The following is a 14,061-nucleotide window of genomic DNA, read 5'->3' on the forward strand; positions in this document are numbered from 1 at the left end:
TAGATTAGTTAGCTTACCTTAGCTTTGTTAGATTAGTTAGCTTATCACACATGTATGTAATTGTATTGGCTGAAGAAGGTGTGTGGCTACACCACCAGTGTATAACACGGTGTGGCTACACCACCAGTGTATAACACGGTGTGGCTACACCACCAGTGTATAACACGGTGTGGCTACACCACCAGTGTATAACACGGTGTGGCTACACCACCAGTGTATAACACGGTGTGGCTACACCACCAGTGTATAACCACTGACTGTATGTAATTGTATTGGCTGAAGAAGGTGTGTGGCTACACCACCACCTTCTTGTGTTGTACAAGCACTCTGTATACCTTGGACAAGACTAAATAGTTCCAACAATTATACACGCTCACACCACACCCCTTGTACTACCACACTGGTACCTGCAGGTGTCAATGGTAGTACCAGTGGACGGCAATGGTAGTGTAGGTGTCAATGGTAGTAATGGTAGTACCAGTGGACGGCAATGGTAGTATAGGTGTCAATAGTAGTAATGGTAGTACCAGTGGACGGCAATGGTAGTGTAGGTGCCAATGGTAGTCATGGTAGTACCAGTGTATGGCAATGGTTGTGTAGGTGTCAATGGTAGTACAAGTGGACGGCAATGGTAGTGTAGGTGTCAATGGTAGTACCAGTGGACGGGAATGGTAGTGTAGGTGTCAATGGTAGTACCAGTGGACGGCAATGGTAGTGTAGGTGTCAATGGTAGTACCAGTGGACGGCAATGGTAGTGTAGGTGTCAATGGTAGTACCAGTGGACGGCAATGGTAGTGTAGGTGTCAATGGTAGTACCAGTGGACGGCAATGGTAGTGTAGGTGTCAATGGTAGTAATGGTAGTACCAGTGGACGGCAATGGTAGTGTAGGTGTCAATGGTAGTAATGGTAGTACCAGTGGACGGCAATGGTAGTGTGGGTGTCAATGGTAGTAATGATAGTACCAGTGGACGGCAATGGTAGTGTAGGTGTCAATGGTAGTCATGGTAGTACCAGTGGACGGCAATGGTAGTGTAGGTGTCAATGGTAGTCATGGTAGTACCAGTGGACCATCACGCCAGCCAATGGTAGTGAGGCTGGCGGCAGGATGTGATGCCGTGTTGCCAATGTAGCCAGTTTCGCGCTAAGTTTAACCAACAATAGCGGTACTTTATGACCGCTTAACTACAGGACATCAAGTAATGTTTTAGTGATTTCAATAAAGTTTTGCCTTATTCCAAAAATGTTATCCATTTTTATCGCTAATTTCCGGAACTTTATGCGTGAACAAAATTGTAGCTGTTTGTTCGCTTGTTTAGCGGCCTTAGTATATTTAGCCCTGGCCAGCGAGTGATGAGGTGTTAGTGTAACAGTGGCTGTGTTTATGAGAGGAAGTTTGATCTTCTTGGCTACAACACCATCACGTGAGTTGTTTATTGCTGCAGAGAAGGAGTAATAGTATATGGTGGATCAGTTGGCGGTACACTTGTGTGTGTGTGTGTGTGTGTGTGTGTGTGTGTGTGTGTGACAGGGCTGGGGCACAGTGAGGGTGATAAGTATGTGGCATACCAAACCTCGTAGTCCCTCTTGCTTAGCGATTTATTCATTTTTACATCTGAACAATTGACAGTTGAGACAAATGTTAGAAGTTATGTGTGTAGTGTGAAAGAAAGTGTAACTTAAGGGAGATAAGAAGACATGAACAGGGAGGAGGAGGGGAAGGCCGTGGCCATTATATTCTACCTTCCTAACGCCTCTTCCTTAGCCATTTATTTATTTGGCATATTGCTCCTAAACATTCTCATGTATTCGGGTTATAATATATATATGAGGGAAGGATGGGCAGTGTAAGGCAGAGGGAGACGTGCAGGGAAGGGCAAATGAGTCGTGTTGGACGCTGATAAAGTGACTTGCCAAATGCAAAGCCTCAAAACGCTAGAAAGGCGATAAACTAAATAAATAATCTATATAAAATCGCCATATGAAATGAACTTGGCGATATTCTCAGAATTGTGTACAGATGTGTGTAACAGAAGCAGACTTCTTGTCCAGATGATCTAAAACTTGGCAAATGGAATTTAACGTTGAAAAATGTAAAGTACTTAACATAGGCAAGACCATCGGAGGTACTAAATAGAGCTTAGATAACAAAGAAATTAGCAAATCGGAATGCGAGAGAGATCTAGGAGTTATGGTTAGTAACGACCTTAAACCAAGGCAACAGTGCATTAATGCGAGAAATAAAGTAAATAGGGTCCTAGGATTTTTTTCGATAAGCGTGAACAATAGGTCATCAAAAGTAATACAGCAACTTTATCTAGCATTAGTAAGGCCACATTTAGACTGCGCAGTACGGTTTTGGTGTCCTTACCACAGAATGGATATAAAGTCCTAAGAAAATGTAGAGAGAAGAATGACAAACATGGTACATGATGATGGGAAGCTGTCATATGAAGACAGACTAAAAAGACTACATTTGCACTCACTAGAAAGGCGTAGAGTGAGGGGAGACTTAATTGAGGTGTTTAAGTGGATGAAGGGAATAAATAAGGGAGATATTAGCAAGGTACTTAAAGTGAGCATACGGGACAGAACTACAAGTAATGGTTTCAGACTAGGTCAGCTGCGTTTTAGTAAGGAAATAGGTAGACATTGGTTTGGCAATAGAGTAGTAGACAAATGGAATAAGCTGCCTAGTGATGTAGTTGCTGGCCCTTCCATTGACAGTTTCAAGCATAGGCCAGATAAGTATATGACAGATAAGGGGTGAGTTTAGACAAAAGAATCTTATACCCAGTACTGATTCATTCTCTGTCCTTTTCAGGTTACACTATGATAGTCTCTTTTTCTCCTTTCACACTTTCCTATAAAATGTCCACGCCAGTTTTTCTATGCTGCGTGGTCTTCTTTCTGACTTTCCTGTCGGCTTCGGCTGGAGGGTTCGGAGGGAGGGGGAGAGCCTTCTTCATTGCTATCCTTATCTCATTCTAGTAGTTCAGTTACTCTTCTAGGAGCTGCCTAGCATGGGCCAATTGGCCTGCTTCAGTTATCCTCTCTTCCTATGTGCTTATGTTGCTGACGCTAAATATTGAAAAGTGTCGTTAAGTGGAGGGAAATGTCTCGATGTAGAAGAAAAGCGCTGCACTGGCAACAAAGTGTAAAGGATTGAACTGAGGCAATCCTAAGCAATAGTTTTTTGTTTTGTTTTTTCGTAATATCAGATTTAGGGATGAAACAACGTAACGAGATTTATAATTACACGGAGAAAGTGCGTTTGGTGTTTGTTTAAAGAATGACTTGTGGCAGCAGTGACAAACGCAGTAGTGATGTTTTTTGCTATATCTAGCTAGTATGAAAATTAACGAGACAGTACAATTCCAAAATCTTTTTTCTGTCTGGTCCCCCGCCCCTCCCTTTTTTTAGTCCTTACTAGCAGGGTTTTGCTTAATTCACCCAGTTTAGCGGATTTTTACCACAATCCAGGGGCGTAGCAAAGGGGGGAGGGGGCGGAGAAGGCGGCCGCCCTCCTTGAGGGTCTTGAAATCGTTTGGGGCTAAAAAACTAATAATAAATATTTAAGAATAAATAACTGAATGAATAAATAAATTATATATATATATATATATATATATATATATATATATATATATACACCCAACAGAGAGAGAGAGAGAGAGAGAGAGAGAGAGAGAGAGAGAGAGAGGCGAGACTGCCAGATCCAGTATTATTTATTTATTCCATAAGGATCATTAAAAAGGCTACTTTTTCAGCCAAAATCATTTTTTGTTGTATTTTTCGCCATGTTCACTGTAATGAGTTATCATCTAAATATTCCAACACATACCTTCATAGGCCTTTAAAAGCCCCTAAAAGGACTTAATCTTCACAAATTTTCCTTGGGGGGCTGACAGCGCCCCCCCAGACTCCCCAGCTCTCTTGGCTCACCTGCCACCATCTTCTCAAGAATCTATAGACATCTTTCTCCCCCCCTTGTGAACTTCCTGGCTTGGCCCCGGCCACTAGCCAGGCAAACTTAGCGGATTTCCATAATTTCCCTTTGGCAACACTGCCTGGACTGGTTATTTTGTTGCCAAGTCCACAGCAGACGGCTAGATAGATAGATAGATAGATGTGGCTAAGGGTGTGGCATGGAAGCGTGGAGAGAGAGAGAGAGAGAGAGAAGCAGATAGGAAGGGAAACGGGCAGGTAGAGAGGCCCTTAGGCAGACAGGCAGGCATCAGGCAGACAGGCAGGCAGGCAGCAGGCAGACAGGCAGGCAGCAGACAGTTAGACAGCAAACAGGAAAGGGGGGATGAAGATAAGAGACAAGGGAATGATAGTGGTGATGGTGATAGTGGTAGTGGTGGTGATGGTGGTGGTTGTGGTGGTGGGGGTGGTGGTGTTGATAATGATGATGATGATTGTGGTGGATGATAATGATGATGATGATGATAATGACGATGGTGATGGTGATGGTGATGATGATGATGGTGGTGATGATAATAATGATAATGATGATGATGATAATAATGATGATGGTGTTGGTGATGGTGATGATGATGTTGGTGGTGATGATAATAATGATAGTGATGATGATGGTAACGGTAATAATGATAATAATGACGATGGTGGTTGTGGTGATGGTGATGATGATGTTGGTGGTGATGATAATAATGATAGTGATGATGATGGTAACGGTAATAATGATAATAACGATGATGGTGGTTGTGGTGATGGTGATGATGATGAAGGTGGTGGGGGGGTTGATAATACCTGCAATAATAATAATAATAATAATAATAATTATAATAATAATGAAATGGTGCAACAGGACAGGTAAGAACAAAGCATTCAAAAACTTAATAATTTTCCATGGTACTGAAAGGGTTATGCAAGGTTAAAATCCTGAGAGAGAGAGAGAGAGAGAGAGAGAGAGAGAGAGAGAATGATTGTGGTAACTTGTTTGTGTATATTCTCTCTCTCTCTCTCTCTCTCTCTCTCTCTCTCATCTAACTGTACTGATTCATGTTTCTGTGTATTTTGTGTGTGTGTGTGTGTGTGTGTGTGTGTGTGTGTGTGTGTGTGCATTTTGAAATTCCATAGTGACAACCAGACCAATGTAGGCTGTTACATTTAGCAATATAATAATAATAATAATAATAATAATAATAATAAACAAAAGGAACATGAAGCACAGTATATATTTTTCTTTGTGTCTTTGTCATTCATTTTGTCCTCCACTGCACCTCGTAACTCATGCTAACGCTGCACCAATGATAAGCACACACAATCTTCCCATGTTTTATTCTTCCTGCAATAACAAATGGTGATTAGGATTGGAAATTATTCCAAAGTTTGTGGCCCGTATTCCCGTCGGATAAGGAAACTCCCTAACACCTCTTCCTAAGCTATTTAGTTTGCTTATTACTCCTTACTATCCTCCTCTGTCATTTAAATCACTCTAAATCCGCCATACTCAGCATCAATAACGTACCAATCGATATTAACCAGCTAAACCCAAAATAAATCGCTAAGGAAGAGGTGTTTGCTTTCATCCATTAAGGTTAGCAGACGACACGGTTAATGTTTTCACTGGGCCTATAATTACCATGTCTCCGCCTTGACTGTTGACTTGTGACAATAGAGTAACACAAGAAAATGATGCTAGTCACGAAGAAGTGCTGTGCAAAGGACGTAGAGGCGTAGTATTTATATTTTAGCAGCGTATTCCATGGGCAGACTAGTTACTTTAGGGAGTCAGGTCAGTGGGGCAGCCCAGGTCACAGGTGATGGGCAGGATATAGGTGGGAGGGTGTGGTCAGGTCATAGGTGTGGATATAGGTGGGAGGGTGTGGTCAGGTCATAGGTGTGGATATAGGTGGGAGGGTGTGGTCAGGTCATAGGTGTGGATATAGGTGGGAGGGTGTGGTCAGGTCATAGGTGGATGTAGGTGGGAGGGTGTGGTCAGGTCATAGGTGTGGATATATAGTAGGTGGCAGGGTGTGGTCAGGTCATAGGTGTGGATATAGGTGGGAGGGTGTGGTCAGGTCATAGATGTGGATATAGGTGGGAGGGTGTGGTCAGGTCATAGGTGTGGATATAGGTGGGAGGGTGTGGTCAGGTCATAGGTGTGGATATAGGTGGGAGGGTGTGGTCAGGTCATAGGTGTGGATATAGGTGGGAGGGTGTGGTCAGGACATAGGTGTGGATATATGTGGGAGGGTGTGGTCAGGTCATAGGTGTGGATATAGGTGGGAGGGTGTGGTCAGGTCAAAGGTGTGGATATAGGTGGCATGGTGTGGTCAGGTCATAGGTGTGGATGTAGGTGGGAGGATGTGGTCAGGTCATAGGTGTGGATGTAGGTGGGAGGATGTGGTCAGGTGATAGGTGTGGGTATAGGTGGGAGGGTGTGGTCAGGTAATAGGTGTGGATGTAGGTGGGAGGATGTGGTCAGGTGATAGGTGTGGATGTAGGTGGGAGGATGTGGTCAAGTGATAGGCGTGGATGTAGGTGGGAGGGTGTGGTCAGGTGATAAGTGTGGATGTAGGTGGGAGGATGTGGTCAGGTGATAGGTGTGGGTATAGGTGGGAGGGTGTGGTCAGGTGATAGGTGTGGATGTAGGTGGGAGGGTGTGGTCAGGTCATAGGTGTGGATGTAGGTGGGAGGGTGTGGTCAGGTGATAGGTGTGGATATATGTGGGATGGTGTGGTCAGGTCATAGGTGTGGATATAGGTGGGAGGGTGTGGTCAGGTGATAGGTGTGGATATATGTGGGAGGGTGTGGTCAGGTCACAGGTGTGGATGTAGGTGGGAGGGGGTGGTCAGGTCATAGGTGTGGATGTAGGTGGCAGGGCGTGGTCAGGTCATGGGTGTGGATATGGGTGGGAGGGTGTGGTCAGGTCATGGGTGTGGATATAGGTGGCAGGGTGTGGTCAGGTCATAAGGGAGGGACAGGATATAGGTGGCAGTGTAGTTCAGGTGACGGGGAGTAACTCAGGTCCAGTACCAAGCAGCCGTTCAGTCAGTGAGAAATATAATGAGTTAGTAAATATAATACACAGAGGCCAAGATAGATATATCCCTTCAAAACCGTTTACAACAAATAATTCTGAACCAAGATGCTTAAACAACAGTTAAAATCTCTATTAGGCCAAAGGAAAGGAATATATAGAAAAATAATAAGTGGAGAGTAACACTGACGTAACCGGCACGCGATTTTGATTAAGGATGTAAAGAGGTAGATACGGGAAGCAAAGCGAGGTTATGAAATTAAGGTTGCTAGTGAACTGAAAGAAAACCCCACGATCTTTTATCACATGTATCGAACGAAAGATAGGCTAGGATAGGACCTCTCAGAACCAGTGAAGATAAAGAAATGTGTTCTGTCCTAAATAAGTATTTCAAATCAGTATTTACCAAGGAAAATCTAGACCTGGTCCCTCAAGCAGCAAATATTTACGATGGTAATGCGGACAATATTCTTAGTAATATAACCATTGATACGGAGGAAGTATTGCAAAAAATTAATAAGCTAAAAACTCAAAAATCGTCAGGTCCGGCCGTTATATATGTAATAATTAAGGTATACAGGAAACCAAGGAGGCGTTACGTCAGCCACTTATAACGCTGTTTAGTAAGTTCAGCAGAAGTTGCTGAGGCTTGGAAGACAGCGAAAGTTGCGCCCATTTTTAAAAAGGGTGATAAAGCAGCTGCGTCGAATTATCCTCCGATAAGTCTGACGTCAGTAGTAACAAAAATGCGAGAGTATTTTGGCAAATAAAATTAGAGAACACTTAAAAAGATTTAATTTCATAAGTGAAAGTCAGCAGGGACTTACGTAAGGACGATCCTGCCTCACTAGAAAGGCGTAGAGTAAGGGGAGACTTAACAGGTGTTTAAGTGGATGAAGGGAATAAATAAGGGAGATATTAGCAAGGTACCTAAAGTGAGCATACAGGATAGAACTACAAGTAATGGTTTCAGACTAGGTCAGCTGCGTTTTAGTAAGGAAATAGATAGAAATTGGTGTGGCAATAGAGTAGTAGACGAATGGAATAAGCTGCCTAGTGATGTAGTTGCTGGCCCTTCCATTGACAGTTTCAAGCATAGGCCAGATAAGCAGGACAAGTAACGCTTGCATAGGAAAAAAAAAAATAAAGCATCTAATAACCACTACTAAATCATTCTTTTTTTCCTTTTCAGGTGTCACAAAATTAGTCTCTTTTCTGCTTTCACACTTTCCTATAAAATGGCCAGGCCAGGTGTTCTGTACTGCCTGGTTATTCTTCTGACTTTTTCTTGCCGGCTTCGGCTGAATGGTTTGGTGGGTGGGGGAAAGCCTTCTTCTTTGCTATCCTTGTCACATTCTAATAGTTTAGTTACTCCTGTAGCAGCTGCCTAGCATGGGCCTACTGCAGTTATCCTCTCTTATGTTTACACCACACCACACCACACCACACAACATCATACCACACCATACCACACAACATCATACCACACAATACCACACAACATCATACCACACCATACCACACAACATCATACCACACCATACCACACATCATACCACACCATACCACACAACATCATACCACACCATACCACAATATCATACCACACCACACCACAACATCATACAACACCATACCATACAACATCATACCACACATCATACCACACCATACAACACAATATCATATCACACCATACCACACAATATCATACCACACCATACCACACAATATCATACCGCACCATATCATAAAACATCATACCACACCATACCACACAATATCATACCACACCATACCACACAATATCATACCACACCATACCACACAACATCATACCACACCACATCATACCACACTACAACACACATTACACCACATCACACTACACCACACCACACCACAATACAACACAACACTACAGCAAACCACACCACACCACACCACACAACACAACACTACAGCAAACCACACCACAACACACCACGCAATGCAACACACCAAACCACACACCACACCACACCACATCACACCACATCACACCACACCACACCGCGCCACATCATACCACGCCACACCACACCGTCACACCTTGTCACACAACACAACGCCACACACCACCTTATACCACACAACGCTACACCTCACCACGCCAGACCACACCACAACGCACCACACCACGCCACACCACACCATGCCATGCCACACGCCATACCACACCAATCCATACTATACCACACCACATCATGCTGTACCAAACCACAACACACCACACCACAACACACATCACACCCCACCACAGTATATCACACCACACCACACCACACCACACTACACTACATCACACCACAGCAAACCACACCACACCGCAGCAAACCACACCACACCACAGCACAGCAAACCACACCACACCACAGCACAGCAAACCACACCACACCATACCACAGCAAACCACACCACACCATACCACAGCAAACCACACCACACCACAGCACAGCAAACCACACCACACCATACCACAGCAAACCACACCACACCACACCACAGCAAACCACACCACACCACACCACACCATACCACAGCAAACCACACCACACCACAGCACAGCAAACCACATCACACCATACCACAGCAAACCACACCACACCATACACACAGCAAACCACACCACACCATACCACAGCAAACCACACCACACCACACCACACTACACTACATCACACCACAGCAAACCACACCACACCGCAGCACAGCAAACCACACCACACCACAGCACAGCAAACCACACCACACCACAGCACAGCAAACCATATAACACACTGCACCGCATCACACTACACCACTCCACATCACAAAATACCACATAACACCACGACACATTACATAACACCACACCACACCACCATGGTAAACCAAACCACACCACACCACACCACATCCCACGACATCACACCACCCCACATCACACCACACTGCACCACACCACATCACATCACACTGCACCACACCACATCCCACGACGTCACACCACCCCACATCACATCACACTGCACCACACCACCAAACCACACCAAACCAAACTACACCACACATCACACCACAGGAAACACCATATCACACAACACCACATCGTATAACATTACACCACACCACACCAAAACAGAACACAGCACAACACACCACACCACACCACACCACACCACATGTAGTATGAGAATGGTAGTGTGTCAGTGGTAGTCATGGTAGTACCAGTGGACGGCAATGGTAGTGTAGGTGTCAACGGTAGTACCAGTGGACGGCAATGGTAGTGTAGGTGTCAATGGTAGTAATGGTAGTACCAGTGGACGGCAATGGTAGTGTAGGTGTCAATGGTAGTAATGGTAGTATCAGTGGACGGCAATGGTAGTGTAGGTGTCAGTGGTAGTCATGGTAGTACCAGTGGACGGCAATGGTAGTGTAGGTGTCATTGGTAGTCATGGTAGTACCAGTGGACCATCACGCCAGCCAATGGTAGTGAGGCTGGCGGCAGGATGTGATGCCGTGTTGCCAATGTAGCGAGTTTCGCGCTAAGTTTAACCAACAGTAGCGGTACTTTATGACCGCTTAACTACAGGACATCAAGTAATGTTTTAGTGATTTCAATAAAGTTTTGGCCTTATTCCAAAAATGTTATCCATTTTTATCGCTAGTTTCCGGAACTTTATGCGTGAACAAAATTGTAGCTGTTTGTTCGCTTGTTCAGCGGCCTTAGTATATTTAGCCCTGGCCAGTGAGTGATGAGGTGTTAGTGTAACAGTGGCTGTGTTTATGAGAGGAAGTTTGATCTTCTTGGCTACGAACACCATCACGTGAGTTGTTTATTGCTGCAGAGAAGGAGTAATAGTATATGGTGGATCAGTTGGCGGTACACTTATGTGTGTGTGTGTGTGCGACAGAGGGGTGGGGCACAGTGAGGGTGATAAGTACGTGGCATACCAAACCTCGCAGTCCCTCTTGCTTAGCGATTTATTCATTTTTACACCTGAACAATTGACAGTTGAGACAAATGTTAGAAGTTATGTGTGTAGTGTGAAAGAAAGAGTGTAACTTAAGGGAGATAAGAAGACATGAATAGGGAGGAAGACGGGAAGGCCGTGGCCATTATATTCTACCTTCCTAACGCCTCTTCCTTAGTCATTTATTTATTTGACATATTACTGCTAAACATTCTCATATATTCGGGTTATAGTATATATATGAGGGAAGGATGGGCAGTGTAAGGCAGAGGGAGACGTGCAGGGAAGGGCAAATGAGTCATATGTTGGACGCTGATAAAGTGACTTGCCATATGCAAAGCCTCAAAACGCTAGAAAGGCGATAAAGTAAATAAATAATCTATATAAAATCGCCATATGAAATGAACTTGGCGATATTCTCAGAATTGTGTACAGATGTGTGTAACAGAAGCAGACTTCTTGTCCAGATGGTCTAAAACTTGGCAAATGGAATTTAACGTTGAAAAATGTAAACTACTTAACGTAGGCAAGACCACTGGAGATACTAAATACAGCTTAGATAACAAAGAAATTAGCAAATCGGAATGCGTGAGAGGTCTAGGAGTTATGGTTAGTAACCACCTTAAACCAAGGCAACAGTGTATTAATGCGAGAAATAAAGCAAATAGGGTCCTAGGATTTTTTTTTCGAGAAGCATGAGCAATAGATCATCAAAAGCGATACAGCAACTTTATCTAGCATTAGTAAGGCCACACTTAGACTGTGCAGTACAATTTTGGTGTCCTTACCACAGAATGGATATAAAGTCCTAAGAAAATGTAGAGAGAAGAATGACAAACATGGTATATGATGATGGGAAGCTGTCATATGAAGACAGACTAAAAAGACTACATTTGCACTCACTAGAAAGGCGTAGAGTAAGAGGAGACTTAATTGAGGTGTTTAAGTTGATGAAGGGAATAAATAAGGGAGATATTAGCAAGGTACTTAATACAGGGATGGAACTTATAATGACTAACTTAAACTAATGGAAGAATTTACTCTTGTTATATTTTACCAGGTCACCAGTCACTACAGAGTCAACAGTGCCACTACCACAAATATGGTGAGTACACTGTTACCCTGCTGACAGTACATGGTTTGTGCTTTGTGTATTTGAGGCAATGAGAAGCAGACACACACACACACACACACACACACACACACACACACACACACACACACACACACACACACACACACTATGCTGTACTATATAAAGGAGGTTGTCACACTCAGGACTAGTGTACAAAGGTTCTTAATTCATATGTTGTTGGACATACAGGTTGTGGATAAAAAGATCAATATTCACTACTGTACTGTCTCTCACTATTAATATTAGTGTTACTGTACATGTTACAGTACAATAGCATATTCTGTTATGGCATGTTCACCATACTGTTATCAGACCACCACTTGTACAGTCGCCCCAAGAAGTGATGACAGAGTTTCAGATTGCTTCAGACACTCTGTACTGCCATGCTTTCCGTGAAAACTTACTGAATTCAAGGTAAAAATTTCTGTACTTCATTACGTCATATCGAAAAGAAAAGAAAAAAAATACTTAGTATATCACGCTAATAATTATGAGAAATGAATAACATGAGGCAATGATATATTAGAAGCTAACCTGTAACATATGTTTTCCCGATTTGAATATGTAATGTATTACTCGGCGCGTGGTGCACAGCATATCCCCGTGCTCGTGTGTATGTCCCAGGATTTCAAAAACTGATTATCTAGTTTCGAAGGCCAACCCAGGAACATTCTAGTGAATGCAATACACTACTTGCTTTTCAAATGCAGTGGTGATGACATAGGAACAATAAGGATGCCACAAAAATTATTCTTAGTAAGGATACCCTACCCAAAGCTGCAGCAAGATCTTTTCTGCCTCTTATTCCTTGCCTCCCCTAGCATAATAATAAATGTAATTATATACTACCCTATTGATACAAAATTATTGTAGTCGTGGCGTGTGACTCTGAGGATGTTTTTATCATGCCGTGGCAACCTACCCCTCAACAGTGCATCCAATTTCGTGTATGAGACGCATGTGATTCGTGTATAATATGTTTGTGTATAATAATAATCGTGCATAATAATATGATTTGTGTATAATACAGTATGATACGAAATTGGACGCACTTCTGACTGGTAGGTTGCCAGGGTACGATAATGACAACCTCAGAGTCATGTGCTGCGACTATAGGTATGACAGATTATATCTTTTTCTCTGACACTAGGCAGTAAAGAGGACTAGAACATGGGCTTACAAACTTGTGCAATGCAAAAGTGCATACTTGTTCCATCTTTTAAATCTGGAATACTTTTCTTTTTAAAAAAACTGCTGTGTCTTGTCTAATTGAAAATACTGAGTTGGAAGTGTGGAACTCACTGCTGTTTTTATTGCATTTTATTACTCTTGCCCGTTGTTCAGGCACCGAGGATAATACAGACTATGAAACAATTTGCATCCTCCATGGAGCTCAGACTCTCAGCAAATTGGCAAGGTTCTTTTATATTTCATTAAGTGATAGTTTTCAAGCTCATACTAAGTCTTCCACAGATTTTTCTTAGTGGAAAAGTGGCCAAATGCAATGTAATAGCTGCATGTCTGTCAGTAAAAGTTGTCTTCATTTGTGCTTGTTGATCGAGCCATTTAACATCGCCTACGAACTTACGCCGCATTCCCACTTTCTGTCGTCATCCATGGAGACAACAAAAACGGAAATAAATAACTTTTAACTATTCACCAGTAGTCTAACGGTAAATATCTCGTAAATAAAAATAACAGATCTTCATTGTTTATTGAAGGCCTTTTCTTTTCAGTCTTACGATACCAGAAATAATTGCTTACTACCACAGTAGACTTAAACTCCGCAACTTATTCCTGACTGTCCTTGAGTGATAGTTCTGAAGTTTCAATTAGTTCCATTTAGGATTTCTTATTATCGTAACTAACAAACTGTTTCCTACAATTCTGAAATGCATAAGCACTTTGTCATTTACTTATTGTT

The sequence above is a fragment of the Coenobita brevimanus genome, unplaced genomic scaffold, assembly GCF_032717465.1.
Source record: "Coenobita brevimanus isolate Jiangsu-jjx unplaced genomic scaffold, ASM3271746v2 jjx.HiC_scaffold_2125, whole genome shotgun sequence".
In the NCBI taxonomy this organism is placed as follows: domain Eukaryota; kingdom Metazoa; phylum Arthropoda; class Malacostraca; order Decapoda; family Coenobitidae; genus Coenobita; species Coenobita brevimanus.